Below are 16,152 nucleotides of genomic sequence, written 5' to 3'. Positions count from 1 at the left end.
TTTCTTTTATCTATGAACTCTTAACTCATATTTAAATGCTTATCCGTCGTAAGTTGTTGTGTTTCATGTACTATATCAACAAGTAATAGCATTAGAAGTTACTTTCTTGTCTCTGAAGTCAAGTAATTAAGTTGTGATTGTAAACTAGTGTTACAGATCACTAAATATATAAAACATAAAGCTCCATCGACTTAACGAGGGCAACTATTAAAAAAAAACACTAATGCCGTGGAACCTAAGTTAGTTCTTTGACTTCAAAAGGAACACCATGTGGTTAGGACTGCACAAATGCCTTGTTGGAGAAGCAAACAAAGAAAAGGAAATATATGGATTAGCAAACACTCAAAATCTTGTTGACTTTACTGTTATTAATCTTTAAAGTTGGAGAAAGAACTAAAAAAATGCAAGCAGATATTTACTTATTTGTGTGAGATCTACTATTATTTAACTTTGTAGTTGTCAAGAAGCAGAAACTCTTTTCATAATCGAAATAATATACTATAATCTGAAAAGGTGTAAATAAATGTAGCTGTTTTATTTTGGTTGAAGTTGGTACATGAGAAAGAGGAATTGGTGTAAGAATTGTCATAGGAGGAGAACATACTCAAAGTCCAGACTCAAAGGCTAGATTGTGAAATTACTATATGATGAATATTTATAAAGTATGTTTGTAACATGTAAAAAATGTTTATAAAGTATGTTTAGTTCTTAGTTCTTACACTACTTTAAAACCATGAAGACTGACACTAATGTTATTATACTATCAAAAAACCCGTATCATTCACTAATATGTTCACATTCTTGTGATGGCTAAAACCCTCATACCATTTATAAATTTTATGCTAATAGTTGGTTTGTGTTATTTAAAAAAAAAAACGACAGTATTTGTTTACATTCTGACAAAATTATTGACTATTGTGATCATGTTACAAAAAGAAAGGAGATGGACTAAAATAGAAGCTGATCATTGAAATGGGACGAAATATGCAGTGAAGATTGTCAATTTTATTTTGTGAATTTAAGGTAATTAAGTCCTGGAGTCTACTCTATGTTTAAAAATATATACATACCAAATATATAAAGATTTTTTAACAAAAAAATTGTATAAATTTTTATTTATATTAAACCAGAGTTTATGAAGATACTAAGATACATCTACTCAACTTCATGAAACCAATAGATAGCTTACCATGAAAATCAAACATCATCGTTGAACCAACATGATCCATTAACAGTATTAAAATAAAAATTTATGTTAAAATATATTCTATTTTACGTATAAGATATAATATAGCTTCTAGATAGATTTTTAATATTTTCAGTAATCTTCAACTTTTGTGATATTAGAAGGCGAGATTTTAACTTTTGTACAGTATGTGACGGCATAAATTTTAACACTGCAGTAAAGGATTTACGATATGTGTACTACTTGCATGCAATCAATCAAAAAAAGTAAGAAGAAGGTGATAAATAATTTCGACGTAGAAAACGGAGTCAATCAGTGACGAGATTAAACAATACGTATGAACACTAAACTATTTTTAATTTATATTTTTCATCTTGTTTTGTCAACTACATATTAATTAAAAGTTCACGCCATGATGGTTGTCCGGTCGGGAGGAAAATAGTTTATAAATGTAATATCAAAAAGTAATAATCTGAAGGATTGAATTAGATAATCCACTTTAAAATTACAAGAACGTGAAATATGAGATAGCGAGAAAGATGGAAAGGAAAAACAAAACACCCCAATCTCAGGGTTCACGTGGCTTAAGTTGTTGCTTCTTTATTGATTTTGCGCATTGGTCATAGGATTGTTGCTTATGTACTCATATGTAAACTCCCATTCTTTCATATCATTCATAGCAAGAAATAGAACATTTCCCGAGAGTAGACTCTTTCGTTGAAACACTAGTAAATTCCTACTCTTTCACAATCTCCAAAGGATCAATTTGGAAATTTTTTGGATTTGTGGCTGAGCTTGATTACTAAGATTTCTTAGACATCTTCCTTTGCAGCTAGTACTTCTCTAATTTTTGTTTCGTTCCAGCTGTTTCCTGTGGCTTTCACCCAGTCTTTAACCATATAATTTCCAACAGTTGGATTACGAGGTCTTGGTAGTCTTGGTGGATGTGAAGGCAACCAGGGATCGGACCAAGTGTTGATCATCAAGCCGTCTCCAAGCGTATGAAGTCTTTCTTCTTTAGGGTAGCATTTAACACATTAGTGTCGTGAATGTAACGTCTCATGAGTATATATTTTCGCCATCAAACAATCTAGATTCTGGAAAATTCATCACTACAAAATTTATGACTCTATTTCACAACTGAATTCTCATAGTTGATTTAGACATTTTCAAATAGTTTGTTATATATAGACAACAATATTTTAAAACTAAAATAATAATCTTGGAAATTTATGAAAATTAAGTTTTGTTTATTTATTTTAAATAATTAAATTTAATATATTATATTTGTTGAAATAAGGAGAGTTCAGATTGAGTAAATGATAAGATTTTCTATTATTTGTTGTCCAAACACGTTGTGACACCTGGATTCACTCTAACCAAAAAGATAATTAGGGTTTACATCTTATATTTCTCTGTATATATATATCGAAGCATAGCAAGACCTATAGCTCCTTTTCGAAAGACAAGAACCTAGCCGACTTCTCTGATCCATTATTGAAGATTGATGTAGCAGATCCGAAGGCGAGAGAAGGGTGGAAATTAAGATATTATATTACGAGCACATGTACGACAAGAAGGATTCCAATTCTGGCAAAGACAGTATTGATTTTCGTTAGATCTTTTTTTGTATCAGCACATGTATGGGAAGAAGGAATCCATCTTAGGCAAGACAATATCAAATTTTCTATCAAATATCAGATATACTTGTCTTAAAGTATTTACCTTTTATTGATTTAGTTGTCAGATCAAGCAAGCAAACAAAAACTGAAAGAACTCTCCAATGGACATGTAGATATGGTTAGTGAAACGATTTGATTTAATTGGTTGGTTTTTATTCTTTGTTCTATATGTATTCATATTCTTAATCGATATGTTGTTAAATACTGTGTAGATCTGTGATGAAAGTAGACAGAAACTTTAAGCTTTAATTTGTCGGGAAAATGTGACAGAAGTGATGCAAGGATGCATTGTGTCAACGGTATGGTACGGTTTGTCTTCTTTTGTTTTGTTTATTTTGTTTTTTTTTTGTTTTGTTTATTTGAGACTTTTAATTAGCATAACATCTGTCAAGTTGGTTAGGTAGGAATTTGATAACAGACTTTTTTTTTTTTTTTAAAAGATAAAACTTTGAGACTTTTAACTGTAATAGAATGTTAGATCATGTACTTTTTAAAAGATATATATTTTTTGAAAACTAATATAAAATCTGTATTAAACTATATTTTATTTTCCATATAAAATATAAGCAAACTTCTAGATAGATTTTTCACATATCTTAATTTTTTTTTTTGTTATCTTAAATTTTTGTTATTGTTACAGGGTGAGATCTTATCTTTTTCATAGTACTTTTGATTATATAAATTTATTATTATGTCTACCGTTTGAGTGTAATCAATCAAAAGATAGTAAATATAATGTGGTAAATAATTTCGATAAAGAAGAAAGCGCCAATCAATGACGGGATAAAAAGATACGTATAAATCCTAAACCAAAATGATACAATATATATATATATATATATAGATATATATATTAATATTTTTAATTCAAAATTTTTTCATATTTGCATACTTTTAATAATAAAACTTTGTGTCTTACGATATAGATATATTTTGTATTGTAATGTATTCACACAGTTTAACATTCTGACCATTATTACATTTTCACAGTTTTTCACCTCTACATAATTTATTACTCTAATTGACAATTAAATCCTTTTTTGACAATAGAATTCATACATGTTCAAATAGTTTGTTGTACGAAAATATTCTGAAACTAAAATCATTTAGGAAATTATTAAAATTACATATTATTTATCTATTTTATAGGCAAAACCATTTTGTGAGCAAAAGAAAAAGAAAGACAGGAATAAAATAGAAAATTAAAAAATAATAATAATTATATAGCATTTGCTGAAATAAAGAGAGTTTAGGATAAGATATATTGAGTAAATGAAAATGGTAAGAAATTTCGTTGTCCAAAGATGTTGTGACACCTAACATGACTGTGACACCTAACATGGCTCACACACTCTAAAAAAAGATAATTAGGGTTTTGGACACCTTTTATTCAGTGTACATATATATATAGCCAAACATATCAGGTTCTATAGTCATCCTGGAAAGACACGAACATTGCCGCCTAATGGTAGTAATGAAGATCTCATTTTACTAGCACATGTACGAGAAGAAGGAATCAACTTAGGCAAGACACTATTAATTTTCGATCAAATATCTGATATACTTGTCTCAAACCATTTAACTTTTTATGATTTATTTGTCAGACCAAGCAAGCAAACAAAAGCTAAAAGAATTTCTAATGGTTCAAACTGTCGATATGGTTAGCGAAATTAACGGTAAAGATTCGATTTAATTGGTTGATTATTATTCCTTTTTTTTTGTTTTATATGGTTTGCTCAATCACGAGTTTTGTTTGTCACTAACCCGTTGAAGCTACTTGGAGATCTGCTTGAACGTGAGGGCCTTTTGACACAAAGGTAATTTCTTGCTATAACTTTTTTTATTTTCTTACTGTTTAATTAGGGAAGGGACAAACATATACACTGATTGTTGTTAATTTGTTGCTTGGGTTTAGAATACAACAAGAGTGTAAGTCGGGTGAAGAGTATTGGTTCAGTTTTTCTGTTTGTCAACATGTTCAGTTTATTGTTATCAAACAATATGTGATGTTTGTTTTTTTTGCAATAGATTTGATTTGTCTCGAAGATGTGATGATGGCAAAGTACATTGACGTGCCGCTTTCTTCTTTTTAATGTTTAAGTTCGATTCAATTCACTTCTAGAATCTGATACATATAGATTGAAATTGTATTTGATGTACTGTCTTAAACCATTTAACTTATATTGATTTAGTTGTTAGACTAAAAGAATTCTCACCTGGTTAGGGAAACGATATAGATTTCAATATAATATAGATTTCACCTGGTTGGTTTATATTCTTGTTTTATATGTTTTTTTGTATTCTTAAAAGATATGCTGTAAATTTCTCTTTAGATCTGTGATCAAAGTGGACAGACACTACGAGCTTTGTCGAGATAACATGAAAGAAGTGATACACTGTCAACGGTACGTCTTTTTTTTTTGTTGATTTGAGACGACTTTTAATTAGCATAATATCTGTCAAGTTGGTTAGGTAGAAATTGATTAGATAAAAGACTATTTTTTGTTTTGTTTTGTTTTTCTTTTTGATATGAGACTTATAATTGATTAGATAAAAATTCATGTCTTTCAAATGTTAAATTCATTAGTGATTCACATATGTGAGAACATTCTCAACGTTACTTTATCAATCAATATATGAAAAAACTCATTACAAATTAATGCCTAAACGGCATATTTATAAAAAATCCAAAACCCCTAAAATATCCTAAAACAATGAATGGAATTATTCCATGAGAAAGGAATGTGGTTTCGGTCTATGCTACTGAAAGTTCAACTAAACCAGCGACTCACTGCTGAACAAGGCCATTATTGAGAGTACTCATGTTCCATGTGTCGTCATTATGGTGACACATGAGTAATTAAGCATCAGTCAAGATATTTTAGTCATTCCCGAATATGAAGATGGTCCATTGGTTGTGCATGCATGGTTTAGTGTTTCAAGGAGCCACATAGATTGTAAAGTCACTAAAGACTGTATAGCACTCCACCTCTAGGAGCAAAGGACTTCTCCTATCATCCTGTCTACTGCACGAGACGTTAAGTTGAATCGAAGAAGATGAATTTCAGAAAGTGAACTTCCAAACTCTTGAGAAGAACTACAAAAATTTCACTCCTTATTATTTCTAGGTTCATGTCTCTATATGCTTAGGATATAAATTTTCATGAACCGATTAGGAGATGAAAAGATGCTGATGAAAAGTAAGAGGAGGAGTAGTTCACCGTTGTAGTGTCCAATGCATAAGTCGAATAGTTTGGGTAATCTTTCTCTGAGATCTTATGATTCCATATGCGGTAATGTGTGATGTTTCCAGGAACGGAAGATTCTTCAGAACCAATAATTAAAGGGAGAAGTATCTTTCTCACCACAGTTGGAGGGAATCTTAAAACTTTGACAGAAGCCTGTGGCCCGATCAAGTGTTACGGATTCCACGGTCGATTGCTAGGAACAAATTCTCTGCTAGAGTCCCTAAAGTTTGGAATTTCGCATTAGTATTTACTATTTATTTAGCTTACATTGCATCTTAGAAGGTTAGCTGAAGAAGCTTGGTTGGAAAATTTGGCTCAAAAGTGAAGAGGTTGAGTCTTTCTAGCTAGCCCCATGCCATGAGTTTATCAAGCTCAGCGGGGATTGTAGAAGAGGGGAAGTTGTTGTAAGCGACGTTCATTTGATCATGTAGATGACGTAGTCGTCTAAAAAGACTAAGTCATCTCATGACATTCATCAGATCATTTGGTGTATCCTAGCACAATATCATTTGTTCAAGATTCGGCGTTGTCTTTAGGAAGTGCTTGACCTGCTCGATCTGCTCCTCTATGTTTTCATCGTCATCACAAATTTCACCAAACTTAAATATCTTCAGAACCTTCACCGGACTTGATAATAGACAATTACGAACAAAAAATCCCCCACAATCATCCAAACATTTGCACAAGCACCCATCCTCATCGTCATATTTTTTAGTGTATTCATGATGCAGTCCTTGAAACATAAAAGGAAACCGTTTCAAAATTTATTTTTGTGTAAAAGCATGTCAGTTGTTAATGTGAAGAATGTGTATGCTACTTCGAAGACGAGGGTTTATAGATTTAGAGATTTTTGGAGTAGATCTAGCAGTGATTCCCAATCAATATATGGTACAATAGTTAACTGCATCAGGTTAATGAATACCGGTATTGTTTCACTTCAGTCATTAAGTACCTGAAACCAAAACCAAGTTAACTATATCATCACTAACTAATTGTCAATTGTCAACTTTTACCTAAAATGATGTGACTTACCTTAAGAGTGTCACAAGACATGTAGAGGATCTTAATATTGCATATTCCCATGAGATGATTTTTCAAACTGTTCTTGTCTTTGGGTTCCAAAGTAAGTTCTTCTGAACATGTTGCATGTATGATCTGATTAGGTGTCATTCGAAGTCCGAGACTAGCTTCAACAAGCGAATCAAAACTTGCTTGTTTATACTTATCAGCTATACTATCAGAATATTATAGATAGACTAGATTTGGATTATCAAATGACAATGAGACATTATCATTATCCTCATCAACATCTCTAACCTCATAAAAAGTTTCAAAATAAAAAAACTTTAGTCTCTTGAGGATTGGGATAAATACGATCACAAAACAAGGTTGAGGTTCCAAATAGTTCCAGTTCCAGTTCCAGTTCAAATTAGTTAGTACTAACTCTTGGAGCACATGACTTCCATATAGAAGCTTGTTAAACGTTTGTACAAAATCTCGATTTTGATGACTCTTTATATTTCCATCCTCCAATGACTTACAAAGATAAGAGAAAGAGTTCTGAAAATTTTTATGCATTTCGTGGATAATGTCTTGGCTTTGAAAGCAAAAGCTCAAGCTCCATTGAACAGATTCCACGTTAAACGTGAAGATGTTGTTGATCAATATTGGATGCTTAAATGGATATCCAAAGTGTTGAAACGTGGTGCGTTAGATTTTGATGTTCGCATTAGAGGATGGAAATAGAAAGAGTCATCAAAGTCAAGATTTGGTATAAAGGTTTAACAAGCTTCTATCTAGATGTCATGGGTTCGAAGAGTTAGATTAATTTGAAGTGGAACTAGAACTATTTGGAACCTCAACCATGTTCCGTGATCATGTTTATTCCAAGCCTCAAGAGGCTGAAGTTTTTTCGTTCTGAAACTATTTATGCGGCAGTTGAAGATGTTGATGAGGCTAATGAGAATGTGTCACTGTCATTTCATAATTCAAATCTGGTCTACCTAGAATATTCTGATAGTAGGCGGATAAGTATCATAAAGTGAGTTTTGATTCGCTTGTTGAAGCTAGTCTCGGACTTTGAATGACACCTGATCAGATCATACATGTAACATGTTCAAAAGGACTTACTTTGGAACCCAAAGACAAGAATAGTTTGAAAAACCTTCTCATGGGAATATGCAATATTAAGATCCTCTACTTGTCTTGTGACACTCTTAAGGTCAGTCCCATCTTTTTTGATGAAAGTTGACAATTGACAACTAGTTAGTGATGATATAGTTAACTTGGTTTTTGTTTCAGGAACTTAATGACTACAGAGAAACAATACCGGTATTCAACAACCTGATGCAGTTAACTATTGTACCATGTGTAGAGTACGAATCACTGCGAGGTCTTCTCAAGAATTTTCCAAACCTAGAAACTCTCGTCTTCGAAGTAGCATACACATTCTTCACATTAACAACTAACATGCTTTAACACAAAAATAATTTTCGAAACGGTCTCTTTTTATGTTTTAGGGACTGCATCACGAATATACTAAAAGATGTGACGACGAGGATAAGTGCTTGTGCGAATATCCGGATGACTGTGGAGGAGCAGATCGAGCAGGTCAAGCACTTCCTAAAGATCATGTCGAATCTTGAACAATTGATATTGTGCTACGATACACCAAATGATCTGATGATACCATTAGAAGTTACTTTTATTTGCCCATGAATTTAAAACTCATTCTTAAACTCATGAAAAGCCTCATTTAGTCTGGATGACACAAGTGTTTTTAGGAGAAACAAATGTTTTTGCAAAACTTGAAACATAGAAAATGAAACAAACGTGGAAAATCATCTCATTTTCAGATTAAATGAAAAGTTTTAATGTCTGTGAAGTCAAGTAATCAAGTTGTGATTGTAAATTAGTGTTACAAGTCACTCCATATATAAAACATAAAGCTCCAACGACTTAATGAGGGCAACTACGAAAAAAACACAAGTATCGTGGAACTTAGTTAGTTCTTTTACTTCAGAAGGGACACCATGTGGTTAGGACGCCGCTCAAATGGTTTTTTGGAGAAGCACACAAAGAAAAGGAAAAGCACTAACATATATTTGCCTAACGACAACATTTTGTTGAAGTAGCGGAATGAGGTGATGGAGCAAGTTCAGGAGGGCCGTTAAAAAGAAGGACAAGCACTAACATATGACAATAAATTTTGAAATTATTGTGATGTTTGTGACATGTAAAAATTGTATATTTATTTAGTTCATACAATACGTTAAAACCATGAAGACTAGCACTAATATTGTTATCCTATCAAGGTAATTAAGTCATCGGGTCCACTCACTATGTTTAAATATGTATACATACCAAGTATATAAAGATTTTTAGCAAAAAAAATGCAGATATATATATTTTAATGTTTGTTTGTATTACTAAAAGCAGAGTTTATGAAGATACATCTTGTAACGCCCCGACGGTCCATGCAGACTAGCACTAATATTGTTATCCTATCAAGAACCCATAACATTCACTAATATGTTCACATGCATTCTTGTGATGAATAAAACCATACTACCATTTATTAGTTTTTATGCTAATAGTTGGTTTTTGTTATTAAAAAAAAAACGACAGTATTTATTTACATTTTAACACAATTGTTGACTATTGTGATGATGTTACGAAAAGAAAAAAGATGGACTAACTAGAAGATGATCATTGAAAGGAAAGGAAATATACAGTTAAGATAGTCAATTCATTTGCTCCACATTATGAATTTAAGGTAATTAAGTCATCGGGTCCACTCACTATTTTTAAATATGTATACATACCAAGTATATAAAGATTTTTAGCAAAAAAAATGCAGATATATATATATATATATATATATATATATATAATTTAATGTTTGTTTGTATTACTAAAAGCAGAGTTTATGAAGATACATCTTGTAACGCCCCGACGGTCCATGTAGACTAGCACTACTATTGTTATCCTATCAAGAACCCATAAGATTCACTAATATGTTCACATGCATTCTTGTGATGAATAAAGCCATACTACCATTTATTAGTTTTTATGCTAATAGTTGGTTTTTGTTATTAAAAAAAACGACAGTATTATTTTACATTTTAACACAATTGTTGACTATTGTGATCATGTTACAAAAAGAAAAAAGATGGACTAACTAGAAGATGATCATTGAAAGGAAATGAAATATACAGTTAAGATAGTCAATTCATTTGCTCCACATTATGAATTTAAGGTAATTAAGTCATCGGGTCCACTCACTATGTTTAAATATGTATACATACCAAGTATATAAGTGCACTTTGGTGACATAGGTGGTCAAATCAATTCTCTTAAACCTCTTCGCATGTACCACCATATTTCTGAAATCGGGGTGTTACAATTCACCCCCACTAATATATATATATATATATATATATATAATTTAAAATTCATAAAACAATTTATAGACACATATTTTTAATGATTCAACCCATATGTTCTTACAATATATTTATCTTATATATATTAATGTATTCAAACAGTTTTATATTCAAACCATTATTATGTCAAATGCTAAAATTATTTTAAAACTTTTGTCACTTATATATTAATGTACTCAAACAGTTTAATATTTATAAACACACCTACCTCTTATCACTCTTAACATTTTCCCTGATTTCACCACGTTTTTTTAACATCTGACTTTATTAATAATGGTGTCGTTAGTTTAAATCTCTGTTCTAAAAATCGGCCGCCTAGCCGCCTAGGCGGCCGTCTAGGCGCTGATTGGGTGGGAACCGCGGCGATTTTGTTCAAATCGGTAAAAAAATCCGATTTTTGTCCGCCTAGCCCAATTTGTTTTTTTTTTACATTTTTTTTCTTTTTTTGTTTCTAAATTGAAAACATCCCACTTATGTTCAAAATTTATATAAAAATCATAAATTTGACCTTAGTTTCTTATTTTCATGTGTTTAATGCAATTTAAAAACAATAATATATAAATTTCTTATTTATAATGGATTAATATATTTTTAAAATATTAAAAAGTCTTAAAACTAGTCCCCGATTAATCCTCGTTTATTCTCCGATTTTCTTGCTAGGCGCTAGGCCCATCCTCACCGCCCGACTAGCGCCTAGCAATTTTTTGAACATGGGTTTAAATAGTCACAATGTAAGGCATTCGTGATAAAAGTGAACATAAAAGTGAGACTGAAAACTAGAGTTAAAAGGAATATGAGCTTTTGCAAGAATATCTTCGATTGATTATGCTTCCTTGGTATCCATTCAAACTTGACTTCGTCAAAATTGGTCTTCCAATAGAATAAATTACGGATTTTGTCCTTTTTCATAAGGGCATTTGTGGATTTTGCCCTTTTTTGAATAGTTTATGCATTTTGCCCTTTTTTATGCTCCAAAAATATGATTTAACATGCGTTTCACTCGTTATGTTTGGGTTTAGTCGGTTCCATTTGTTCTTAGGGTTTAGTATTTGGTATAAAGTACGTATTTTTGGAAAAAAAAATCCTAAATACGTACATTTTTAAGTGTTAAAAAAGGGCAAAATCCGTAAACTATTCAAAAAAGGGCATTTTCGTAAGTTTTTCCCAAAAAAGGGCATTTTAAACAATAATCCCCTTCCAATATCTTGCATTCAAGTATGGGCTCCAAAGTTCATCCTTTTGTCATTGAGTACATTCGACAGTCACCTTCAAAAATAACCTTCTTGTATCCTCTACTCCATTAATGTTGCATTGTAATTACGGTCAAAGCTTGTATGTGAAATAATACAGATGGAAATTATTATAATATACATTAATGTTAGATGTGCTTGATTAATTCGTGATGAATAACAATTCTAACATTTTTAGCTAAAACTTTCTAACCGTAGTGGGATGTTTGATCATATAGTTTTTAAAATGTAGATATTTTTTTGAAAATTAAAATAAAAATATATATTAAAATATATTATATTTAAATATAAGATATGATATACATTCCAGATAGACTTTAATATTTTCAGTTTCTTCAACTTTATGATATTAGAGGATGAGATTTTAACTTTTATATAGTATGTAACGGCATAAATGTTATCACTAAATTAAATAATTTACTATATGTGTATTACTTGCTCAATCGAAAATAGTAAGAAGAAGATGATAAATAATTTCGACATAGAAAAATGCGTCAATCAATGACGAGATGAAACGAGATGTATAAGCCCTAAACCAATGTTATATATATACATTAATGTATTAAAATAGTTAAATATTCAAACCATTATTACATCAAATGCTAAAATTATTTTTAAAATTTCGTCGCTTACATTATAAAAGCAGCTACCTATTATCACTCTTAACATTTTCACTCTTTTCACCAGTAGATTTATTTTTAATAACATCTGATGTTATTAATAGTGGTGTCAAGAGTTTAAATCGTCACAATGTAAGGCATTCATGATAAAAGAAGGAACATAAAAGTGAGACTGAAAACTAGACAGTCACATCTTCAAAAATAACCTTCTTGTATCCTTTACTCCAACAATGTTACATTGCCATGATCAAAGGTTGTAGTTCTTTTTCGAGAGCATTCATAGTTACTCTGCCTGTGCCTTGACCTGATCCAAGATAAGTACCCAAATAATATTTGATAACTCAACCTGACTTGGATGGTAATCTTCCATTGACAAAGGATCCATCATATATTGTTACACTTTGTCCAATCCTCTGGCCGTCTTCCCCATAACGTATGGCTTATGTTGTTGCTTCTTGAATGCTTTTGCGCATTGGTCATGGAATTTTTATTCGTTATGTACTCCTGTGTATACTCCCATTCTTTTATATCATTCTTGGCCAGAAAAAGAACATTTTCCCAGAGTAGACTCTTTAGTTGAAACGTACTAGTGAATTCCTACTCTTCCACAATCTCCAAAGGATCCATATGTCTAATTTTTGGAAATGTGTCTGAGGTTGATTGCGAAGCTTTCTTCGACATATCTTCCTATGCAACCACTCTCTAATTTTTGTTTCGTTCCAACTGTTTCATGTGGCACTCACAGAGTCTTAGACCATATAATTTCCAACAGTTTGATTACGACCTTGTAACAGCGATCTCCAAGCGTATGACGTCTTCTTCTTTAGGTTAGCATTTAACACACAATCTGGATTCCGTAAAATTCACCAATACAAAATTTATTACTCTCTTTCACAACGGAGTTTATTTTTGTATCATAGTTAATTCATACATTGTCAAATAGTATGTTACATATAGAAAGAAATATTTTAAACTTAAAATAGTCTTGGAAAATAATTAAAAAGTAAAATTTATTTATTTATTTTGAAAAATTAAATCAATATATCACATTTGTTGAAATAAAGAGTTCAGATTGACAAAATGATAAAATTTTAGATTACTTGTTGTCCAAACAAGTATAATTAGGGTTTACACCTTTTATTTCTTCTGTATACATATATTGAGCATTAAGAACCTATCACCTTATAAGCTATTTACAACTCTAGTCGATGCTGAATATATTTGTGAATTTATTATATTGTGTGCGTTTTCTTTGTCATAGGAGGAGAACATACTCAAATTCCAGACTCAAATGCTAGATTGTGAAATTATTGTGATGTTTGTAACATGTAAAAATTGTATATTTGCTTAGTTCTTTGTTATTACACTACGTTAAAACCATGAAGACTAGCACTAATATTGTTATACTGTCGAGAAATCCATAATATTTACTAATATGTTCACATTCTTGTGATGGATAAAACCATCATACCATTTATTAATAATATTATGCTAATAGTTGGTTTTTGTTATTTAAGAAAAAAAAAACAACAGTATATGTTTACATTTGACAAAATTATTGACTATTGTGATCATGTTACAAAAAGAAAGGAGATTGGCTAAAAAAGAAGATGATCACGAAATATACTGCTGTCAATTCATTTTTTGAATTTAAGGTAATTAAGTCCTCGAGTCCAATAACTATATTTAAATATATACATACCATGTATATAAAGGATTTTTAACAAAAAAATCTTAGATACTAAGATTTACTAAAAGCGTAGTTGATGAAGATACTAAGATACATCTACTCGACTTCATGAAACCTAGTAGATAGCTTCCATGAAAATGAAACATCATCATTGAACCAACATGAACCATTAATATATATATATACAATATCAGAAAATAACAATCTAGAGGATCGAGATAAATATTCTACTTTAAAACAACAAGAACGTAAAATCTGAGATAGTGAGGAAGAGGGCAAGAAAACTTGAAGCAAACCAATCTTATGGTTCACCATAACGTATATATGGCTTATGTTGTTGCTTATTTATTGATTTTGCGCATTGGTCAAGGGATTGTTGTTGCTTATGTACTCCTATGAAATTAAAGGCCCATTCTTTCATTCATGCTTGCCCAGAACATTTCCCGAGAGTAGACTCTTTCGTTGGAACACTAGTAAATTTCTACTCTTCCACAGTCTCCCAAGGATCCATAGTGCTAATTTTTGGAATTGCGGTTAAGCTTGATTGCTAAGATTTCTTCGACATCTTCCTTTGCAACTGCTTATCTAATTTTTGTTTCGTTCCAGCTGTTTCATGTGGCATTCACCAACAGTTGGATTACGAGGTCATCGTAGTTTTGGTGGATGTGAAGGCAACCAGGGATCGGACCAAGCGTTGGCGTTGATCATCGACTGTCTCCAATAGCGAATCACAGACCTTGTCTTGGCAAATCTTGACTTTGTAACAGTAATCTCCAAGCGTATGAAGTCTTCTTCTTAGGGTAGCATTTAACACACAATCTGGATTTTGTAGAATTCACCACTAGAAAATTTATTAATCTATTTCACAACTGAATTTTTTTTGTTTTTGGTATCACAGTTAATTCATACATATCCAAATAGTTTGTTATATATAGAAAAATATATTTTAACACTAAAATAGTGTTGGAAAATTATAAATAGTAAATTTTATTTCTTTATATTAAATAATTAAATTCATATATTACATTTGTTGAAATGAAGAGAGTTCAGATTGACTAAAAGATAAGATTTTAGATTATTTGTTGTCCAAACACGTTGTGACACCTGTCCACTCTGACAAAAAGGGTAATTAGGGTTTACACCTTTTATTTCTTCTCTCTCTCTCTATATATATATATATATATATATTGAAGCATAGCAAGTCTTAGAGAACCTTTTCAAAACACAAGAACCTAGCCGCCCCCATAGAGGCAAAAACTTCTATGATCCATTGTTGAAGATCGATGAAGCAGAATCCGAGTGCTAGGAGATAAAGCGTAAACCAAATACCCAGATGCACTCTTGTAGCTCTTGTTGTAATCGGCACTGTGGCAACGTTAGATCTGCCTTTGTACAGAAGATGGAATCAATTTCAGGTAAGACAATATCAAATTTTGATCCAATATAATATATACTTGTCTTAAACTGTTGGTTTTTATTCTTTATTTTATGTGTTTTTTATTCTTAATAGATATGTTGTTAATTACTGTATAGATCTGTTAGGAAAGTACACAGACACAACGAGCTTTGTCGGGAAAAATTGACATAAGTCATGCACGGATGCATTGTGTCAACGGTACGGTACGTCTTGTCTTTTTTTTTTGTTTTGTTGTTTTTTTTCTGTTTTTTTTTTTGAGACTTTTTATTAGCATAACATACGCTCAAATGGGTTAGACAGAAATTTGATAAGAGACTTTTTGTTTTTTTTTTTTTGTTTTGTTGATATAGGACTTCTATTGATTTGATAAAAATTCATGTCTTTTAAATATTAATTTCATTTCTAAAAGTGATTATGACAACAATCTCAACTTTATTAATCAATTAGATTAGATGTGTGTTAATTATATACGGGTTAATCGATAAATGATTATTTTATAAATTTTTTGCCACTGTACAAATATCATATTGAATTTCAATTGAACCAACTGTAAATCTTATCATATATTTGGGTTTGAAACCCCCAATTATGTTTTTTTCTTTCTTTTAGATTGT

General features: G+C 31.1%; 2 long non-coding RNA genes and 1 pseudogene across 4 annotated transcripts; 2 read left to right on the top strand and 1 right to left on the bottom strand.

The window, feature by feature from the left end:
• Positions 1-1,619: 1,619 nt before the first annotated feature.
• Positions 1,620-3,373, top strand: LOC110226685. Its single transcript, XR_002330621.1, has 3 exons — positions 1,620-2,185; positions 2,703-2,986; positions 3,081-3,373. It is a non-coding gene; the product is annotated as an uncharacterized LOC110226685 (long non-coding RNA).
• A 676-nt stretch (positions 3,374-4,049) lies between these two features.
• On the top strand, positions 4,050-9,357 carry LOC9304441. 3 transcript variants are annotated; one of them, XR_002330623.1, is made up of 4 exons: positions 4,050-4,544; positions 4,642-4,685; positions 5,202-5,273; positions 9,139-9,357. It is a non-coding gene; the product is annotated as an uncharacterized LOC9304441 (long non-coding RNA). The 3 variants fall into 3 exon arrangements; XR_002330625.1 differs by lacking the exon at positions 9,139-9,357 and adding an exon at positions 8,418-9,120; XR_002330624.1 differs by lacking the exon at positions 9,139-9,357 and adding an exon at positions 6,182-6,760.
• A 2,435-nt stretch (positions 9,358-11,792) lies between these two features.
• Positions 11,793-15,367, bottom strand: LOC110226512 (annotated as a pseudogene).
• Positions 15,368-16,152: the final 785 nt, after the last annotated feature.

The sequence above is a fragment of the Arabidopsis lyrata genome (assembly GCF_000004255.2).
Source record: "Arabidopsis lyrata subsp. lyrata unplaced genomic scaffold ARALYscaffold_7, whole genome shotgun sequence".
In the NCBI taxonomy this organism is placed as follows: Eukaryota; Viridiplantae; Streptophyta; class Magnoliopsida; order Brassicales; family Brassicaceae; genus Arabidopsis; species Arabidopsis lyrata.
Note: the sequence above shows the minus strand (reverse complement) of the source record. Positions and strands in the feature narration are given on the sequence as shown.